The 13,756-nt window shown below is 41.4% G+C and overlaps 1 non-coding gene across 1 annotated transcript; it reads right to left on the bottom strand.

The window, feature by feature from the left end:
• Nucleotides 1–4,214: 4,214 nt before the first annotated feature.
• LOC119472372 lies at nucleotides 4,215–4,347 on the bottom strand. The gene has a single exon (XR_005201513.1). It is a non-coding gene; the product is annotated as a small nucleolar RNA SNORA48 (small nucleolar RNA).
• Between the last annotated feature and the right edge of the window lie 9,409 nt (nucleotides 4,348–13,756).

Here is a 13,756-nt window from a genome sequence, read left to right as displayed (position 1 = left end):
ATTTCAAAATACAATCGTGCCTTCTCAACAGTTCCCCAAAGTCTTAATTCATTCCAGTATTAACCCAAAAGTTCAAGTCCAAAGTCTCATCTGAGATAAGGCAAGTCCCTTTCACCTCTGAGCCTTAAAGTGCCAAAATGACCTCCTTTGACTCCATGTCTCACATCCAGGTCATTCTAATGCAAGAGGTGGGCTCCCACAGCCTTAGGCAGCTCTTGCTCTGTGGCTTTGCAGAGCACAGCCCCCTTACATGCTGCTTTCACTGCTAGCATTGTCTGTGGCTTTTCCAGGCACATGGTGCAAGGTGTCAGTGAATCTACCATTTTGGGGTCTGGAGGACAGTGGCCCTCTTCTCACAGCTCCAGTTCCCCATTTGGAACTCCATGTGGGGGCTTCAACCCCACATTTCCCTTCCACACTGCCCTAGCAGAGGTTCTCCATGAGGGCTCCACCCCTGCAGCAAACTTCTGCCTGGACACCCAGGCATTTCCATACATCCTCTGCAATCTAGGTGGGGGTTTCCAAGCCTCAATTCTTGACTTTTGTGCATCTTCAGGACTAACAGCACATGAAAGCTACCAAGACTTGGGGCTTGCACACTCTAAAGCCATGGCCTAAGCTGTACCTTGGCCCCTTTCAGCCATGGCTGGAGTGGCTGGGATGTGGGGCATCAGTACCAAGGATATGTGAATCAGGGGGGAAGCACATGCAAAGCATCCTCCAAAAACACAGGAATCCAGTGCCGTCAGGCAGTGGCTGCACCACTGGCCATCTCCCTGAAGTAGGTGCTAAATCTTGAAGCTCTACAATAATCTCCTTTGACTCCATGTCTCACATGTAGGCTACATTGATGCAAGGGATGGGCTACCAAGGCTTGGTCAGCACTGCTCCTGTGGCCTTCAGGGCTCAGCTCCCATGGCTCCTCTCAAGGGCTGGCATTGAGTACCTGCAGCTTTTTCAGGTGCATGGTACAAGCTGCCAGTGGATCTAACATTCTGATGTCTGGCAGATGGTGGCTCTCTTCTCACAGCTCAACTATGAAGTGCCCTGGGAGATTCTATGTAGGGGCTTTAATCCTATATTTCCCCTCCACACTGCCCTAGTAGAGCTTCTTCATGAGGGCTCCACCCCTGCAGCAGGCTTCTGTCTGGACATCCAGGTGTTTCCATAAGTTCTCTGAAATCCAGGTGGAGGCTCCCAAGCCTCAACTTTTGCCCTCTGCACACTCACAGGCTTACCACCACACAGAAGCTGCCAAGGCTTAATGGTTTGTACCCTCTGGAGCAGTGGCCTGAGATATATCTGGAGCTCTTTTAACCATAGCTGGAACTGAAGCAGCTGGGATGCAGGGAGCAGTGTTCCAATGTTGCACAGGAGAGCAGGGCCCTGGGCCTGACCCAAGAAACCATTTTTCCCTCTAGGCCTCTGGGCCTGTGATAGAAGGGGCTGCTGTGAAGGTCTCTGACATGTCTTTAAGGTATTTTTCCCATTGTCTTGGCTACTATCATTTGGCCCCTCTTAGGCAAATTTCTGTAGCTGACTTGAGTTCCTTCCCTGAAAATGGGGTTTTCTTTTCTACCACATGGCCAGACTGCAAATTTTCCAAACTTTTATGCTATGCTTCCCTTTTAAATATAAGTTCCAGTTTTATGTCATTTCTTTGCTCATGAATATAAGCATATGCTGCTAGAAGCAGCCAGGCCACATCTTGAATGCTTTGTTGCATAGAAGTTTCTTCCACCAGATACCCTAAATCATCATTCCCAAGCCAAAGTTTCACAGATCTCCAGAGCAGAGGCACAATGCCCTCAACCTCTTTGCTAAAGCATAATGAAAGTCACTTTTGTTCCAATTTTCAATAAGTTCCTCATCTCCATCTGAGACCGCCTCAGCCTGGACTTCCCTGTCTACATTGCTACCAGCTTTTGATCACAACCATTCAATAAGTCTCTCAGAAGTTCCAAACTTTCCCTCATTTTACTGTCTTCTGAGTCCTCCAACTTGTTCCAATCTCTGCCTGTTACCCAGTTTCAACTCACTCACTATCATGAGAACAGAAAGGGAGAAATCTGCCCCCGTGATTCAATCACCTTCCACCAGGTCCTTCCTCCAATATTGGGGATTAAAATTCAACATGAAGTTTGGGTGGAGACACAGATCCAAACCGCATCAGTCTCATACTCTGTGTTCTCAGAAAGATGTTTTAAAACTATCCACTGGGTGTGGTGGCTCATGCCTGTAATATCAGTACTTTGCAAGGCTGAGGCAGGTGGATCAGTTGAGGTCAGGAGCTCAAGACCAGCCTGGCCAACATGATGAAACCCCATCTCTACTAAAAAAAAAAATACAAAAATTAGCTGGGCATGGTGGCATCCACCTGTAATCCCAGCTACTCAGGAGGCTGAGGCAGGAGAATCACTTGAACCCAGGAGGCAGAGGTTGCAGTGAGCCAAGATTGTGCCACTGCACTCCAGCCTGCAGCCTGGGTGACGAGAGAGACTCTGTCTCAAAAAACAAAAACAAAAAACAAAACAAAACAAAAAAAACTATCATAGGCCTTTCTTTCTACAATCAAGCCAAATCAGTTCCCTTTGTGGATGCCAGAATAAACTGCAACCAGAAATATCCCCCCTTGGTCGTTTGAAAGAAACGTCTAACAGAAATTTATGTTGGGGCTTGAAAATCAATCAGAGATCACCTGCCCCCAACTCAGGGTTTAGTTATATCAACTAATCAGAACTCAGTGCTATTGACCAATCAGAACTCAGCTGCACTGACCAATCAGAACTAAGTTTTTCCATACTTCACTTGCATAAATAGACCTGATTGGGAATCTGGGCAAAGGAACTTTTGCTATAATACCCAAGCCCTCTCTTTGTTCTCTGGAATGCACCTTCACTTTAAACTGAAGGCTGCATCTCTCCAGTTTGCAATCTGCTCTCTGAAATAAAGTCTCTTTCTTCCAAATTCCTTTTCAGAGAACTTTTGTTCACAATGTGAAGTCAAGGTTTTCAGTACCTAGGTGAGTAGGTAGGTAGATAGATAGATAGTTGTCTTAGTCCATTTTCTGCTGCTATAATAGAATACCACAAACTGGGTAATTTACAAATAATGGAAGATTATTTGGCTCATGGTTCTGGAGGCTAGAAAGTCCAAGAGCATGGTACTGGCATCTGTCTGGGTCTTCTTTCTGCATCATAACATGGGTGGAAGACGGAAGTGTGCACACAAGGCAGAGAAAGAAAATCATCCAAACTCATCTTATTTTCAGAAACCCACTCCCACAATAACCAACTCACTCCTTCAATAATGGCATTAATCCATACATGTAAGGCTTCACCCCCATAACCTAATTACCTCTTATTAGGCACCACCTCCCAACAGTGTTGCATTGGGGATTAAGTTTCTAAAAAACTCTTGGGGGATGCATTCAAACCCTAGCAATACTTAAACATGAATATGTTTGTGTGCACACATATGTATATGTTCCCTCTCTCACTGAGAGCACTTGGGAGCAGCAAGATCCCAATAATAATGCAAACACCTAGGACTCAGATCTTGGCTTCTAAATACCATTACCCCATTAAAAGGAAACAATCTCCTTGGAGAGATGGCTGACTTCAGGGCTGATGCATGGAAAATACAAGATGAGCCAAGCTGGTTTGAAAAGGGTACCACCTGCTAAACAAGTGACAATTTGAGCATCAAAATAATTATTCAAATAGTATTTAATAATTATTAAAATATTCATTAGTATGGACTTCATATCTTATTTGATTGGTTATTATCATAAACATATTATTATCATAAAGATATGAGTCCATACTAATGTATGAGTCCATACTATTGTATTGTCCCACAAGTCATATGTTGAAAGCCTAACTCCCAATGTGTTTGTAGATATGTATTTAGAGATAGGACCTTTATGAAGTAATTAAGGTTAAATGAAGTCATAAAAGTGGAGCTTTATAAAAAAATAAAGAGACTTCTCTCTCTCTCTGTCTCTCTCTGTCTCTCTCTCTCTCTCTCTCTCTCTCTCTCTCTCTGCCATGTGAGGACACATCAAAAAGACTGCCATCTACAAGCAAGGAAGAGAGCCCTCACCAGAAACCAAACCATGCTGGACTTTGATCTTGAACTTTCAAGATTCCAGAACTGTGAGAAACTTAATTTTTGTTGTTTAAGTCACCCACTCAATGGTATTTTTTTTTCTTCCATGTGTTCAAGGCATGAACTAAACATGGGCACAGACCAAAAGCCAAGCTGGAATAAACAAGGAGTTGCTTTGTCCCTGGGTGGTATGAGATGGGCACCACCAACAAGATGCTACTCTACAGGTCACGAACATCTATGGTTTTTTATGGTAACCCTAACTGACTAAAACATTGATATTAATTAATTTGTTAATGGGTAATACAATATTTACATATTTTCATGTTACCTCCCTAAAAAATTCTACTAATTACCAAAGGAAATTATAGTAGAGATGCCTAGAAGACACCCCTAAATCAAGTGAGGAAAGTGAGCATTGTCAGTAATCGAACAAGCTGAAATTATACACCACCTGAGAGTATCTCATAAGAAGAATAAAGCCTCACTTGTGTGATATTCCTGCTGAATTTAACCACAGGAAATATCAGGTAAGGCCAAATAGGGACATTCTACAACATAAGCTGGTTTGTAACCTTCAAACATGTTTGGGTCATGCATCAAAACACAGGCAACAAAAAAAATAGACAAATAGGACTTCATAAAACTAGAATGCTTCTGCACGGCAAAAGAAACAATCAACAAAATGGAGGAAAGAAACTGTAAAATGGGAGAAAATATTTGCGAACTATTCATCTGACATTACTAATGTCCAAAATATATAAGAAACTCAAACAACTCAAACAAAACAAAAACAACCCCATTTAAAAGTAGGCAAAAGCTGAGTCTCCTCACTCATACACAGGTGCTAAAAAATGTGTACACATGGACATAGACAATAGAATAGAGACTCCGAAGGGAGATGGGATGAGAGGTGGTAGATGTTGAGAAAGAAAGTTAATGGGTACAATGCACATTATTCGGGTGATAGATATCTTGAAAGCCTTGACTTAACCAATACACAATCTATGCATGTAATCCCATGAATTTGTACAAATTTTTTAAAAAGTGATTAGGTCATTGTATTAGAGTTCTCTAGAGGGACAGAACTAATAGGGTATATGTATATAGGATATATATGTGCATATATATAAAGGCAAGTTTATTAAGTATTAACTCACATGATCACAAGGTCCTGCAATAGGCCGTCTGCAAGCTGAGGAGAGCTGAGAGCCAGTCTGAGTCCCAAAACTAAAGAACTTGGAGTCTGGTGTTTGAGGGCGGGAAGCATTCAGTATCAGAGAAAGATGCAGGTTGGGAAGCTAGGCCAGTCTAATCGTTTAACGTTTTTCTGCCTGCTTTATACTCTAGCCACCCTTGCAGAATTAGGGTGATTAGATGGTGCCCACCCAGATTAAAGGTGGGTCTGCCTTTCCCAGCCCACTGACTCTAATCTCCTTTGGCAACACCCTCACAGACACACCCAGGATCAATACTTTGGATCTTTCAATCTAATGAAGTTGACATTCAGTATTAATGATAACAGGCATGAAAGTCAAGGAAAGACTGAAGAATTGTTCCAGACTGAAAGAGGCTAAGAGACATGACAACCAACGGCCACAAATGGTTCATAACTGAATCTTTGACTACAAACAACAGTATCTGGTGAATTGGTTAAACATAAATAGGATCTAAGATTAGATAGTAGAAATGTAACAATATCAGTTTCCTGATGTTGATGGCTATATTGTGGCTCTGTAAAAGAATGTCCTTATTAATAGGAAATACAACAAAAGTATTCAAATGTGTTAGGACATCATGTTAGCAACTTGGACTCTATTTCAAAAAAAAGGTTATGATTTTTTGCAAATTTTCAGTATATTTGAGATTGCTTCAATATAAAAAAGCAAAGTACATAATAGAATGTATCATAAAGCAATATTCACGTTAAAAGGGGACACTGAATAGCTCTAGAAAAAATACCCCATAAACCAGCAATATTGCTTGTCTCTAGGGAAGAAAACAGGAAAACAGGAGGCAGTCCTGAGGGAGAGGGACTTACATATCTTTATTTTTTGAGACAAAGTCTCACTTTTTTGTCCAAGTTGGAGTGCAGTGGCGTGAACATGGCTCACTATAGCCTCAACCTCCGGGTCTCAAGCCATCCTACCATCTTGGCCTCCTGAGTAGCTGGGACTATAGGTATTCAACACTATGCCTAGCTAATTTTTTTTTTAATTTTTTGTAGAGACATGATTTTGCCATTTCACCCAGGCTGATCTCAAACTCCTGAACTCAAGCATTCACCTACCTTGGCCTCCAAAAGTTCTGGGATTACAAGTGTGAGTCACTGTGCCCGGCCAAGACTTATATTTCACTGCATACCCCTTTTATTGAAGCCTTTTTTTTTTTTTTACCATATGTATGTACTTTTAATTAAAATTTTTAAATTAATATTTTAAAATAAATACATATTTTTAATGTCATCAGAAATTTGATTTCTGGGTATGTATTAATCACTTATATAAATGTACAATGAGGTATTTAGAAGAATATTGATTGTAGCATTGTTTTCAGTAATGAAAAATGGAAAACAAAGGTTTACTAATCTAAAAAGGCATAAATTTAATGGGCCATTATGCATCAGCTAAAAAGTACAAGACCTACATGTATTAATGTGCATAGATTGATAAACTATCTTGAATAAAAGGGGTATGCTGCAGAATATGAAAATAGAATATATTTTGTGTTAGAAAAAAATCAGGCCAGACAAAAAACAAAATCAGGCCAGGTGCAGTGGCTCATGCTTGTAATCACAGCACTTTGGGAGGCTGAGGCAGGCAGATCACCTGAGGTCAGGAGTTTGAGACCAGCCTAGCCAACATGGTAAAACCCCATATGTACTAAAAATATAAAAATTAGCCTGGCATGGTGGCTCATACCTATAGTCCCAGCTACTCAGGAGGCTGAGGCACAAGAATCTCTTGAACCCAGGAGGTGGAGGTTACAGCAAGCTGATATCACTCCACTGCACTCCAGCCTGGGCAGCCTGGGCAACAGAGTAAGAATCAATCTCCAAAAAAAAAAAGAAAATCAACTGTAGAATATATGTGTAGTTTCTGTAATTCCTTACTGCTCAAGTTAAAAGATTTTTTATTTCCCCAATTGCTCCTATAGTTAACATCACTATAGCAGAACCTAAGATTTGTCTTTTTAGATGTATTTCAGATTTTTGCATTCAGGCAACTGACTGACACCACCTGGACTCATGGCTCATGATCACCTGGTCCTGTGGCCCCACCCCCAGAGGTGGACTCAGTGCATGAAGACCATTCTCCACGCCCCCGTCACTTTATCCCTAGCCAATCAGCAGCACTTATTCCCTAGTCTGCTACTGTACTCCAGTCTGGGTGACAAAGTGAGACCCTGTCTCTTAAAAATATATTAAAATAGGACCTGGTACCGTAGCTCACACCTGTAATACCAGCACTTTGGGAGGCCAAGGAGGGTAGATCATGTGAGGTCAGGAGTTAGAGACCAGGCTGGCCAACATGGTGAAGCCCCGTCTCTACTAAAAATACAAAAATTAGCCAGGCATGGTGGTGCATGCCTGTAATCCCAGCTATGCAGGAGACTGAGACAAGAAAATCACTTGAATTTGGGAGGTGAAGGTTGCATTGAGCCGAGATTGCACCACGGCACTGGCACTATATATATATATATCTGCATATACATACACATATATATATAGAGAGAGAGAGAGAGAATGAAATGAATGAATGAATGAATATATATAATGAAATGAAAATACTTCATGCTGGGATAAAGGATAGAAAAACTGTAGGAGTGTCAATTAACATAATTCCTTAAGAAGATAATTTATTGCCATGTATGTACCTATGTAACAATCCTGCATGTTCTTCACATGTACCCCAGAACCTGAAATGCCATTTTAAAATATATATATATATATATATATTTTTTTTTTTTTTTAAAAGAAGATAATTTGGCAACAATCTCCAGAGGCCTTAAAATTTTTACCCTTTAAATTTATAATTTTACTCCTTGAAATTTATACTAAGGAAATAATATAAATGGAGAAGAAGCCTTTTACACAAAACAGTTCTTTGTAAGTTCACCTACAGAACTTACAAAAACTCCAAGGCAAGAATAATAAATTCTGAAAAAGAGTAAGAGGAGATTTCCCTGTCAAATATCAAAACTGTAAAACTATAGGTACTAAAACTATGCCGTGCCGGCACAGTTTTCAATTCGATTGTGGTCAGAGAACATACTTTTTAAGGTTTAGAAGATTTTCCTTCTTTCTCAAGATGAAGGAGAGACCCTTACCATGGGACTCTCCCTGACAGCCCTCGTGGGCCTGCACTACCTTCTGTGCCAGTAGTGAGACACGCAGGCGGTCAGCCTCCCCTGAGATAACTACTTCTTCATGGGCTGTGACTCAGGCTTCGGGAACCTGCTGGCCAGAGAGCTGGATACGCAAGGCTTGAGGGTGCTGGCTATGTGTCTGATGGAGAAGGAGGTCAAGCAGCTGAGGGGCCAGAATTCAGACAGGCTGGAGACGGTGACCCTGGACATCACCAAGACAGAGAATGTCACTGCAGCCACCCAGGGAGTGAAGGAGTGCATGGGGGACAGAGTATGGTGCAGGGATTGGATGGCCAGGGCAGTGGGGGAGTCTGTCCTTCAGACAAATTGCTTTGCCTGAAAAATGTCTTTGATTAGCCAGATAATGTTCCAGGTACAAAATATTAGGGATTAGCTTAGCCATATGCTGGGGATGTGTTTTCATTGCTGACAGATACATTATGTACGATGACTCTTCTTAGGACTGACAAATACAAGCATTTTTATGAGAACAGCGAATGAATGCTTGGAATCGAGGTTGCTCTGAAATATTCAGGTTGTGTGGTATGTGTGTATATCTGGGTAGAAAGAGGGAATGAATGAAAGATAGGGAGGTATAGATAGTAAAGGAATAGAAACTGGTAACTGTGGTTCACAAGAACAGTGAACCTCAAAAATCCAGGGCAAGGTCGGGCGTGGTGGCTCACGCCTGTAATCCCAGCACTTTGGGAGGCCAAGGTGGTCAGATCACGAGATTAAGAGATTGAGACCATCCTGGCCAATACAGTGAAACCCCATCTCTACTAAAAACACCAAAAATGTAGCTGGGCATAGTGGTGGGCACCTGTAATCCCAGCTACTCAGGAGGCTGACACAGAAGAATCGCTTGAACCCGGGAGGTGGAAGTTGCAGTGAGCTGAGATCACACCACTGCACTCTATCCTGGGCAACAAGAGTGAAACTCCATCTCGAAAAAAAAAAAAAATTCAGGGCAAGAAAAAATGCTAACTTAAACTTAGTAAATAAAAAACACTTATTTTTTTCACTCTTATTTGGAGAAATTTACTTCACAAAAGGATTCTTAGCTACATCCTTTAAAGCAGGAAGTAATTACACTGCCTGCATTTTATTTTGTTTTCTTGAGAGTGGATCACTTGTGTAAATCAGTGTTTTCCAAGCTTACTTGATCATAAGATCAGAAAGACCGATTAATCCAGGGGAATTCTTAATAAATTTTATTATTCAAAAAGTACCCATAGCTGAGTCTTCTTATGAGGCAATCAAATCACATCTATATTCTGATCACTAAGGCATGGTCTGTTCTGGGTGTTGTTTTCCTACCGTCAGTGGTAAGCGAGAGTTTTTGAGGCAGCCCAGGGAATTGGCAGAAGCTTTGTGAGCCTAACCAAAGACTGACTCTAAGACAGGAGCCAAGTTTCAATGATTGCTGGAGAAACTCCAGAGCAGACCATTTGGGTCCTCTGGTGGCTGGGGGTACACTTAGCAGGACAGCAGGACCAGCTGCTTCTGAGTTCCAGTGTGCCATTTTACACATTCCCTTGACTTGTCATGACAGATCTTGACTCTCAGCCTTGCATCAATGTGGCAAAGGGCCATCTGGCATCCTATACAAGTCCTCTGAGGGATGAGGGACAGAAAACCCCACAGGGAGAGGCTGAAGCCAAAAGATTTCCTAATCAGCCTGAGGCAACGAAATAAAACCTGAGGTCCAACACAGTCAGGTCTTTTGTCCTATTGCCATGATGAATATTGCATACCAGGGGACCCAGGGGTCATCTGATCAAAGGAAAGAGAATTATTATCGGATGTGGAGATGAAGTGTTTTCTTGACAGGCTCCAAGAAAAGTGAGGCTCTGTGAAAAGAGATCGACTCCAGGTCTGGATTGCAAAATGGACCCAAGGTCTTGTTTCATTAGAAAGCACAGTTTAGATGTGAAATGGTTCCAGCAACCCCTATCTAAAGTTCTGTACCTGGGTTATATAATGAGGCTGCTTCTGTGTCAAAATGACTCAGAGGCAAGAGTAGGATATTCATTTTTATAATATAATTTTTTTTAGAGATGGGGTTTTGCTTTGTTCCCAGACTGGTCTCGAAGTTCTTGCCTCAAGTCATCCTCCCACCTCGGCCCCTCAAAGGCCAGCACACCTGCCCTCTTACATTATAATTTTAAACACTGAGGTGTTTCATAGTCTCTGCTTTTAGAGGACAAGATTTCTCAGTGAGAAAAACTCTATAGTCACTCAAAGAAAGAGGTCGTTAAGACACTTTGCAGCTGCAGCGTGTCCTTCAAAAAACCCTTTGGCCAGTTGGAAAGGTAATTTCTCTGTTCAAATTCATATTTACTTCCTCAAGGACCAGGGCAGGACATTGAGGTGGGTGAGTGCAGGACGGGGAGGCTGGTAAGCAGCAAAACGGCTTGCTTTCTTTATAATTCAGTCTGCAGTTATCTTGCATTTTCCTCCTGCACATATCCCTTCTGCTCCCAATTTTGCAAAGGAAATAGGGTATCAATATTCTCTCCCTGACCCTGCAGTTCTTCCATCCCCAGGGGCCCTGGGTCTAAGCATGGCTAAAGGAAGTGAATGTTTTAGCCCTGGGAGTGTTTCTGTTTGAGGGAAGTAAAATATCTTACTTTTGAGATTTGAGTAAGCAAAGCCTTCACACAGCTCTTGACAGCAGCAGAGGTTTGTGGTTAAACCTCACAAGGAAATCACTTAATCTGTTTTTCTTAGGTTTCTGATTTACATGGCAACAAACTATGGCCAAAAAAAGACTGGGTCAATGGAATCCCTTCTCTTTGCTCCAGCCTGGCTAGATTTCTACCCACATGGATTACATCCCTGCCATGCCGAAACAGCTGAAAATCCTCATGCCTCATAGATAAAACTGTGATAGTTTTTAATAAACAAAAACAAAATATTTTTAAAATATAGCTACGACTAATTCACTCTGAAAGTTGTTTGGCTATCAATAATTCATTTTAACATAATTACTTAACCCTTTCCATCTTACAGGATCAGGAAATTGTTTCAGTTAATAGTAACTGATCTATAATTTATTTTTAAATGCAATAACGTTTAGGAAGGAATTTCATCAACTAATGAAGTCGATATATTCTAATTACACTCAAATCAGTGTTTTTTTATTTTGCTATCATCCTTATAATCTGGAGAAAATAATGTTTGAGACCCAAAAGAAACTTTTGTGGGCCCTTGAAAATGTCCTAGACACAGCCTACAGTCAAGTGGCCGTGCTAGAAATGTCTCTATTTCTCTCCTCTTCCTCTCCCTTTTATAGGAATGAAACTCAGATGAAAAAGGACCAGCTGGACATGGTGGCTCACACCTGTAATCTCAGCACTTCAAGAGGCCGATGCAAGTGGATCATGAGGTCAGGAGATCAAGGCGATCCTGTCTCTACCAAAAATACAAAAAATTAGCCAGGTGTGGTGGCATGTGCCAGTAGTCTCAGCTACTTGGGAGGCTGAGGCAGGAGAATCACTTGAACCGAGGTGGCAAAGATTGCAGTGAGCCGAGATTGGGCCACCGCGCTCCAGCCTGGACGACAGAGTGAGAGAAAGAAAAGAAAGAGAGAGAAAGAAAGAAAGAAAGAGAGAAAGGGAGGAAGGGAGGAAGGAAGGAAGGAAGGAAGGACAGAAAGAGAGAGGAAGAAGAAAGAAAGAAGGAAAGAAAGAGAGAGAAAGAAAGAAAGAAAGAAAGAAAGAAAGAAAGAAAGAAAGAAAGAAAGAAAGAAAGAAAGAAAGAAAGAGAAAGAAAGAGAAAGAAAGAAAGAAAGGAAGGAAGGAAGGAAGGAAGGAAGGAAGGAAGGAAGGAAGGAAGGAAGGAAGGCCTCTGCTAACTCAGATATAAATCTGACTAATTGACAAAAGATTGAAGAGTTTCACAAACTCATAACCCTTCATGTTTTCTGAAATAATCCCATTATACTTTGAGGGGATTTATCTGCCTCTTTGCTTTCACTTCACATGCCATGTGACTTCTTAAACACACACTCGGCATTATTCATGCACCCACAGCTCTTGCTGCATCTGCATGGTAGAAAGACATGGACTCCCTTGAGGATGTCCCATCAGATTTATACTTGTTCTTACCCTACCATCTCAGATGACCTCAAACTGTTCTCCTGACCGCTGGCACATTGCCGGGACACAAACTAATTGGAACTGAAGTTCTGCCAGCTCTTTATGACTTACCACATGCTTCTCATTCCTGTTGTGCCCAGGGCCAAGATTTCCAGTGGCTCTTGAAGTAATTTGTCTGCATAGGACCTCACTCTGTGGTCCTTTAAGGATCTCATGTACCTGCTTTTTTTGAGTTTGCACCGCTTCGGGAGGAGGGGAAATTCTTTCTCTGCCATTTGTGAGTTCTTACTCCAAGCCCCAAGTCTTCTGGAGGTTACTGCTTTATGTCAAGAGGGCAAATAAATGTTGCCCTCAGGAATCCAAGGGCTGCTGTTTTTATCAAATATAAAGGCTTTCCATGAGCATTCCTCTCACTTCCTCCCACTTCCTTCTGTAACCTCCATTTCTCTAATCACTTCCATGACCTTCTCAATATGCATCAAGACCCTCAAGGTCATATTAGAAGGGAGGAAAGTCCAGCCCCCTTTAAGCAGTTAGCTAAATGTATACATATATATATATATATATATATATATATATATATATATATATAGGCTTCTTACTACTTAAAGAATATGGGAAATAGGAATCTGAGAAAAGGGATCAGCATTTTGTTGCTAGAATGCTCCAAGTGAGAGTCACTATAAAGTTGTGGAGATAAGGATATACGGCAGCCTAAGGCTGCAGGTATAAGAGACCCAAAGGACAAAGATGAAGTTTGGTCCCAGGATAACAGATTATCATTAGAACAGAGATGCAGGCAAATTTAGGGGTACACAGTAAGACTTGTTCATTTCAGAACCCCAAGGATGAACAGGAGGCCCACTGTTCTTTCTAGTATCTCCTCCGTTCTCAACTGGGTAATTGTGATGATACAGGACCAAGCTTAAGGGTAGACAGTGAGACCAGTTCATTCCAGAACCTTAAGGATGAATGGGGGTTGCCCTATTAAAGATAAAAGGAAAGTAAAAGGGGATGCCTTCTTTTTCCTTTTTTCCTTTTTTTCTTCTCAGTTCTTTCTTTGCAGATGGGTAATTGCATTTTATACCACAGGACATGTCCCTCAGATTCATCTCCAAAAACTTGGATAAGTTTGATTTCTGCAAATGTTAAAAAAAAAAAAAAAAAAAAAAAAA

This window comes from Cebus imitator, unplaced genomic scaffold (assembly GCF_001604975.1).
Source record: "Cebus imitator isolate Cc_AM_T3 unplaced genomic scaffold, Cebus_imitator-1.0 Scaffold96, whole genome shotgun sequence".
Lineage (NCBI taxonomy): Eukaryota > Metazoa > Chordata > Mammalia > Primates > Cebidae > Cebus > Cebus imitator.
Note: the sequence above shows the minus strand (reverse complement) of the source record. Positions and strands in the feature narration are given on the sequence as shown.